Source organism: Podarcis liolepis, assembly GCF_965112155.1.
Source record: "Podarcis liolepis genome assembly, chromosome: 11".
NCBI lineage: Eukaryota > Metazoa > Chordata > Lepidosauria > Squamata > Lacertidae > Podarcis > Podarcis liolepis.
This window is the reverse complement of record NC_139565.1, coordinates 42,868,990-42,877,155: the sequence shown is the minus strand read 5'-3', so window position 1 is coordinate 42,877,155 and position 8,166 is coordinate 42,868,990.

The window sequence follows — 8,166 nt, the reverse complement described above, 5'->3', positions numbered from 1 at the left end:
TAGCAAATCTTGAACACACCACTCCAAAGAAGATAAAGCACCAGAAATTAATATGATATTCATTCGATTGAATACAATAAGAAAAGAAAAGGAAAAAAAAACATTGAGTTTAGTACATCCCTTGTGTCCCCTGCCAAGAAAAATAAAATTGGTCTTGTGACTCAAGGGCAATATTTAATATTTTAAAAGACATTAGCTAATTCATCTACACTTTGGGAAATGTCACCTTGCCCCTCTGGCAACTGATACTGCTGGTTGCTACAACACAAGTGGAGGCAATTACACTTCCCGCAAAACAGCTTTACTGCTCATGCCTTAATGCTGGATACAGCTTCTTAGTGAAAAAGCTGGGACATCATCCCCCTCTTCAGCGGAGAGGGGAGCAGAAGGCACAGGGTCTTTGTAATATACTGCTTCTCTCTGAGCAAGTTTTTCCACACTTTTAACCAGAGCACATTAGGCTCCTTAGCCATAGCCTCTCCCTTAGTGCTAGCACTAAGCAAGTCACACACCACATTCACGAAACCTCCTGGAGGGCATTCCCGCTACTCCCCCCCCATCTGACACAGCTCAAACTTTGCTGTCCTCAATCTCCATCTCAGCTATCTTCCCCCAAACATCAGGCAAGCTGCTATCAACCACTCGAGCAATGAATGATTCCCTTGCATTCCTCGAGCTCCATGAAGCCTCTGCCATAAAGCTGGGTGTGCTGCTACACTACTTATATTCACAGAATCACAGAATCTTAGAGATGGAAGGGACCCAGTATATCTGAAGGAGAGTCTCCACCCACATTGTTCTACCTGGACACTGAGGTCCAGCGCCGAGGGCCTTCTGGCGGTTCTCTCACTGCGAGAAGTCAGGTTACAGGGAACCAGGCAGAGGGCCTTCTTGGTAGTAGCACCCCCCCCACCAGATGTCAAAGAGAACAACTACCAGATTTTTAGAAAACATCTGAAGGCAGCCCTGTTTAGGGAAGCTTTTAATGTTTGATGCATTACGGTATTTTAATATTTTGGTGGAAGCCGCCCAGAGTGGCTGGGGAAGCCCAGCCAGATGGGTGGGGGTATAAATTTCTTCTTCTTCTTCTTCTTCTTCTTCTTCTTCTTCTTCTTCTTCTTCTTCTTCTGTAATTCAATTCCCTGAAATGCAGGAATCTCAACTAAAGCATCCATGACAGATGCAAACCTCTGTTTACAAACCTCCAAGGAAGGAGAGTCCACCACCTCCCAAGGGAGTTTGTTCCACTGCCAAACAGCTCTTACTGTTAGAAAGTTTTTATGAATGTTTAGTTGGAATCTCCTTTCTTGTAACTTGAAGCCACTGGTTCGAGTCCTACCCTCCAGAGCAGGATAAAACAAGCATGCTCCCTCTTCCATGTGATGGCCCTTAAGATATTTGAAGATGGCTATCATATCTCCTCTCACTCTCCTCTTTTCCAGGCTAAACATACCCAGCTCCTTCAAGTGCTCCTCATAAGGCTTAGTTTCCAGACCCTTGATCATCTTAGTTCTCCTCCTCTGCACACGTTCCAGCTTGTCAACATCCTTCTTAAATTGTGGTGCCCAGAACTGGATTCCAGGTGTGGTTTGATCAAGGCAGAATAGAATGGGACTATTACTTCCCTTAGGGACGCGGGTGGCGCTGTGGGTTAAACCACAGAGCCTAGGACTTGCCGATCAGAAGGTCGGTGGTTCGAATCCCCGTGACGGGGTGAGCTCCCGTTGCTCGGTCCCTGCTCCTGCCAACCTAGCAGTTCGAAAGCACGTCAAAGTGTAAGTAGATAAATAGGTACCGCTCCGGCGGGAAGGTAAGCAGCGTTTCAGTGCGCTGCTCTGGTTCGCCAGAAGCGGCTTAGTCATGCTGGCCACATGACCCGGAAGCTGTACTCCGGCTCCCTTGGCCATTAAAGCGAGATGAGCGCCGCAACCCCAGAGTCGGCCACGACTGGACCTAATGGTCAGGGGTCCCTTTACCTTTACCTTTATTACTTCCCTTGATCTGGACACTATACTTCTGGACACTATACACTGTGTCCACAGCATTTTCCTGATCCTTCAAGTTTGTAATTCCATAAAACAAAGAAATCACACTGGTCTGGCATGACTTATTTTTTGAGAAACCCATGCTAGGTCTTAGTAATCACATTATCCTTTTCTAAATGCTCACAGACCAACTGTAGAATTATCTGTTCTAGCACCTTCCCTGGTATCAATGTCAAGCTCACCAGTCGGTAGTTACCTGGGCATGGGTGTAGCCAAGGGGGGCCAGGGGGCAGCTGACCACCCAATTCAATCAAAACCAATACAAATCTGGTTCTGCCCTCCCAACAAAAGCCTGCCCCCCATAACAAAAATTCTGGCCACACCCATGTACCTGGGTCTTCCTGTTTCCTACTTTTGAAGATGGGGAACAACATTTGCATGCCTCCAGTCTGTAGGGACCTCACTTGTTCTCCAAGATTTTTTCAAAGATCATAGACAAAGGTTCTGAAATTACATCTGTTAGCTCATTTAGAACCCTTGGATGCAGCTCATCAGGCCCTGGAGATCTGAATTCATTTAAAGTAGCTAGGTGTTCCCTTACTACCTCTTTCCCTATATTGTGGCTGCAGCTCCCTCCTTATTTTTTTTATTTTTTTTTTATGCATTTTTATTGAAGTTATACACAAAAAACAGATATATATGAAAATACAGAGAAAAAATTACAAAGAAAAAAAGAAAAAGAAAAAAAAGAAAAACCACACATCCGAAAAAAGAAAGACACACAATCTGAACTTCCCTCCATCCTTTTGATAAGTATCAAATATCTCCTTCCATTACGTATTTGATTTTCAATCTATAGTCTTAAATTCACTCGCTGGTCGTATTGTTCTAACCCCGTCAATTCACTTTAAGCATTTATTCCAATATATTTCCAAAATTTACTCCAATTTTTCAGAAATTTCTGTTCATCCTGATGCAGCTCCCTCCTTATATCATTTATTCTGTTAACACCAGGTTGGGCTTTCCTTTTGGGTGAAGACAAAGATTTTCTCCACCTCCTTGGGAGAAAGACTCAAGCCATCAGCACCCTCATCCCTCAAACGCATTCAAGCCAACAGAGATTCAAGAGGCTGCTGGTGAAACTTTTTAATTGGTTCCATCAGTTTACTAGGTGTGAACTTACCCAATACAGTCTTATTTCAGCTTTGAACCCCTGCTTTCAATGGCCAAAGAGAGGTACATCTCATCTGTCAAACCATCATTAAGTAAGGCCAGTGAAACATTTGCAGCCTTAAGACTATATTTTCAATTTTGTCGTTTAGCTGTTTCATTTTGTGTTATCATTGTGGTTTTTTGTTTTGCTGAGCTTGGCGGTGAAAAAGAGAGAGAACTGGGTGTGATCAGCATTCTAATAGCACCACACTTTAAATTCCCAAATGATATTCCCCACTGGTTTCATGGAAATGTTAAGAAGCATGGTGGACAAGAAACCCTGATTCACAGCTTGCATGCTTTATTCATCCTAAATGGAAAAACAACTTATCTCCTACTGAAGTTTCTCTCTGTTGATTGTGGTGTTCTGTTGTAGAATGATAAAGAAACAGTAACAGGAAGGAAGTATTGCGATTTTGTCCTGCTCTGTAGCAGGGAGGCAGACCCTAAATTGGAATATATCTTGCACAGGCTCAAACTATGACTTTTATAGTGTAGTTTGTTTTCTTAAAAAATCAAATAGCTTGTGTGGGAGGTCCTAAGCAGATTGAGACCATGGCATAAGAGACTTTAACCTGCATTTCTTAGCAAATTATTTATTAATCTCATTTTTTCATATATCCGTGTTGCATTATGCCCATGCATAAGCAGTGAGTGGAATGATTTCAAATATTTGCTCTTATTTAGAACATAATTTTAAAGCTTGGGCAAAGGGATATTATATTTTGTTCCCTGCATTGTAATTAGGATAATGGAACAGACCAAAAACAATGTAAATGGATATAAGTGCTCATTTTTAAATGGAAGTCTATTTAGTAGAAATGCATATCTGGCTCACCACACCATTTATCCAAGACTCCATATATACTTTCCTGAAGTCCTTTCAGCTACCCTTTCATTGCCCTAATGTATGCTTCCAAATGCTGCACGGAAAATTGAAGTGCGATCCTGTTGAATAAAGCCCTTTACCATTTAATGTTCTCATTTTGCTAGCAATGATAATTCCAACTGTTTGGCATATATCCCAAACAGAACTGGTATACCCGCCAGCTTGTAGCAGTTGAATAAAAGTAAAATACCACTTAAATAACAGTTTTCCTTAAGAATAACACTCACAGTATTTTGTGGTACGTTTAACCATCTCCATCTCCGGATGGCTGTTGCTGTTTCTTGGCCCAAAACATTTTCCCACTTTAAAATTATTTGGCTTTTCTGTCTCTGTACATGTTGGATGGTTGGAGCTCTGAAGCAAAGGCTGGGTTAAGGGGAGCAGGTGGTGTTCAAGTGCCTTCAGAGAGCAGCACCAAACACTTCCACCCCCTCCCCTGGCTTTTCCTATAGTTGTTTTGAAGTGAGCTCTAGAATTCTGCTTGGTTGCATACAGTGGCGTAGCGTGGGGGGTGCAGGGGGGGCCGGCCGCACCGGGCGCAACATCTGGGGGTTAGGGGGCGCAAATCCATGGGTTAGGGGGCGCAAATACATGGGTTAGGGGCGCAAATCCACGGGTTAGGGGGCGCAAATTACTTGCCTTGCCCCGGGTGCTGACAACCCACACTACGCCACTGGTTGCATACAGTCATGTCTAGGACTTTTCCCTGAAATTATGCAGTTTACTTGGTATCTTGGGGAAACACATTTTTATCATCCAAGATTCATACAGGAAACTCTGCAAGCTAAGATATGAGTGTTCATCTGAAAAAAAAAAAGATACATATAGAAGACATTGAGTTCATTCTGTTTTTCCCTGCCCCTAGGGAAAGACAGCAGTAAACAGAGAAATTGATTAAAACATGGGTAGGCAAACTAAGGCCCAATCGCCTTCTAAGATCCGGCCCAATCGCCTTCTAAGATCCGGCCCAATCGCCTTCTAAGATCCGGCCCAATCGCCTTCTAAATCCGGCCTGCAGACGGTCCGGGAATCAGCATGTTTTTTCATGAGTAGAATGTGTCCTTTTATTTAAAATGCATCTCTGGGTTATTTGTGGGGCATAGAGATTCGTTCACCCCCCCCCAAATATATAGTCCGGTCTGAGAGACAGTGGACCGGCCCCCTGCTGAAAAAGTTTGCTGACCCCTGGATTAAAATAGTAAGTTTTTGAATTTTGCTTTGTGGCAAATGATTTGCTTTCTTGAATTGCAACAAAGAACCCATACAATTAGCAACTGTCAACTGTGAAGATGTCTTGAGCAAATCTCAGATGAATGAACAAAAGCTAGGCAATGTTGCCTTCATGTGTGGGCCTTTAAATTGCATAGCATCCTACTTCATATCAATTTCAGTCATTTTATGCACCCCAATACTATTGTGAGGGCTATTATGAAAGTTGTAAGAAATACAAAATGTAAATTAGCTCTTCAGAACCCACTCCTCCCCTTTAAGAAAGTAAATGTTCCATACAGACATGCACTTACTTCCTTGGAGGTGTTTCACGCAAATCCTGGGCACATGTGATTGCTTTACATTGTTAGTATGTTAGGTAAAGGGACCCCTGACCATTAGGTCCAGTCGTGGCCGGCTCTGGGGTTGCGGCGCTCATCTTGCTTTATTGGCCGAGGGAGCTGGCATACAGCTTCCGGGTCATGTGGCAAGCATGACTAAGCCGCTTCTGGCAAACCAGAGCAGCGCACGGAAACACCGTTTACCTTCCCGCTAGAGCGGTACCTATTCATCTACTTGCACTGACATGCTTTCAAACTGCTATGTTGGCAGGAGCAGGGACTGAGCAACAGGCGCTCACCCCATCGCGGGGATTCGAACCGCCGACCTTCTGATCGGCAAGTTCTAGGCTCTGTGGTTTAACCCACAGTGCCACCCGCATCCCTCGTTAGTATGTTAGTAGGCTTCCAAACTTGTTGGGTGTTGGTTATATGTAGTGTTTAGGTTATTTGTAGTGTTGTGTAGCTTTAACTTGCTTGAAGCAATTGAATGGGTAAATTGTTGGCACACACCATGATGTAAAGCAGCAGCCACAGTGTTAATATAGGGTAGTGATGGATTCTACATGACAGGACGACAGCCTATATTGGCTCACTATTATTAAAGCTCCATATCTTAGCTCTGCTCCTAGTAATCCTTTTTAAGCCAGCAATGTCAGGAGCTGAACTTGGGACTTTCCACATGCAATACATGTACTCTTCCATGGAGATGTGGCCCGTCTCCAGCAAGCCCGTCTCCAGCAAGCACCACTCACTGGAAATGTTGTGGAAATGAATGAAAAAAGGATTGCAAACCGCTTTCCAAAAAATAAAACATCAATAAGCAAATCCTCTTTCTGCCTGTTTTGCCATACAAATGTGAAGATGGTTGCAATATTTTCCATCTTAAAAGACTGAAAGCCTGTTAAGCACAGAATTACAACATAGCCTTAGATATGTTTATGTTAGGAGTATGTCCCATAGAGTTCATTGGAATTTTCCCCACAGTAAGTGGAGATAGGATTGGAGCATTAGGGACAAAGAATATGTGACTGTTGGGTTTCCTGATTGGGACTTCCCATGTCTTTTTCTTTTGTTGGATTGGGATGTGGTGTAGACGATGTGGCAGATGTTTTCTTAAGCCTTCACACACAATTTTCCAGGTGAATTCCCTAGCAGCGCTTTGTTCCAGAAACGGGAAGTTAAGAGGGAGGGAGGTTGAGCAGGGAAACTGAAGAGGTGAAAGTTTATGCCCAAACAGGAGACCAAATTGCTCTCCTGACTTTTTTGGTAAAATAAAAAGACTTCAGGGGTGTTGATGCAGATAAGGGTCATCTGGGCAGTGCCCTCAAGGCAGGCTTGTCCCTTGACAAGTGCTTAAATCTTGGAAGGAAGACACATCTGGAACATGAGCACTAATGAAGTCATGCCAACCTTTTTCCAAGTAGCCTGAGTCTGAGAGTTGTTTTGGTCACTTAGTACTTGAGGGGGAAGTCAAGACTACACATATTTAGAGACAGTCTTTTTTATGATTGTGATCCCAGGGTATTAGTCACATTTTTGCACTCTAGTGCCTAAAATGATTTACACAGTAAAACTAAAATAAAAAAGGTATCAAAAGCAGATAAAACCAGAAATACTCATACAACAATATTACTGCATTTAAAAGGAACAAGTCTGAACCCCACCTCTGTTAAAGGATGAGTGCAACAAAGGATACAGTCATGTCTAACTACCTTCCCAATTAAAAAACACACATAAACCTGCATAAATAAAAATGTTTCTGCTTGGTTCCTGCCAAGAGACAGTAGTGTGCTTCCACAGATGGGAAGCCACCACTGAAAAGGCCTGTTCTTGTGTGACTATCCTCTACACCTCCCTTGGAGAGGGAGTAAAGTCTTAACTTAAGGCATGTAAATCTAGTTGAAAGTCTGAGTCTGGTCTGGTCAATGTGTGGACTGGAAACGATATGCATAGGCGCCGACTCCATGGGGCCTGAGGGGGCCCGAGCCCCCTCAAAAATTCGTTTGGGGGGGCTGCGCCCCCCCAATAATCTCCGGCGCCCCTCCAGCAGAGCGCCATCGCCGCCGCTCCCCCAGCCCAAAATGCACAGGGTCGGGCTGCATGCCTCCTGCCCTCCCTCCCGAGCAAAAGCTCCACCCAATTTCCTTCGGAGCTGATTAATAGGCGCAGCACGCTCTCCCCTATTCGCTCACGAGGAGGCGGCGCCACTTTATTTGCATATTCATGAGCTTATTTATTATTCATGAGCTTTCCCGGGCCCCCCCAATATTTTTTATAAGTCCGCGTCCCTGACGATATGCCATCTTGGGTTGCTTGATGGAAGGAAAAAACCTCACATGTGCCATGCACAGTAGATAATGGAAAGAAGGTCCTAGCTGAGCAATGCCCTGCCTCTGAAGAGCACCTCTCTCTCTCTCTCTCTCTCTTTTTAAAGAAATGAACTGCTTTCCACCCTTAAAAAAAGGAAGATATGGTTATTCACATTTTTTAACATTACAGGTTGGTGCAAAAGACCGTTTTGCTACCCTCA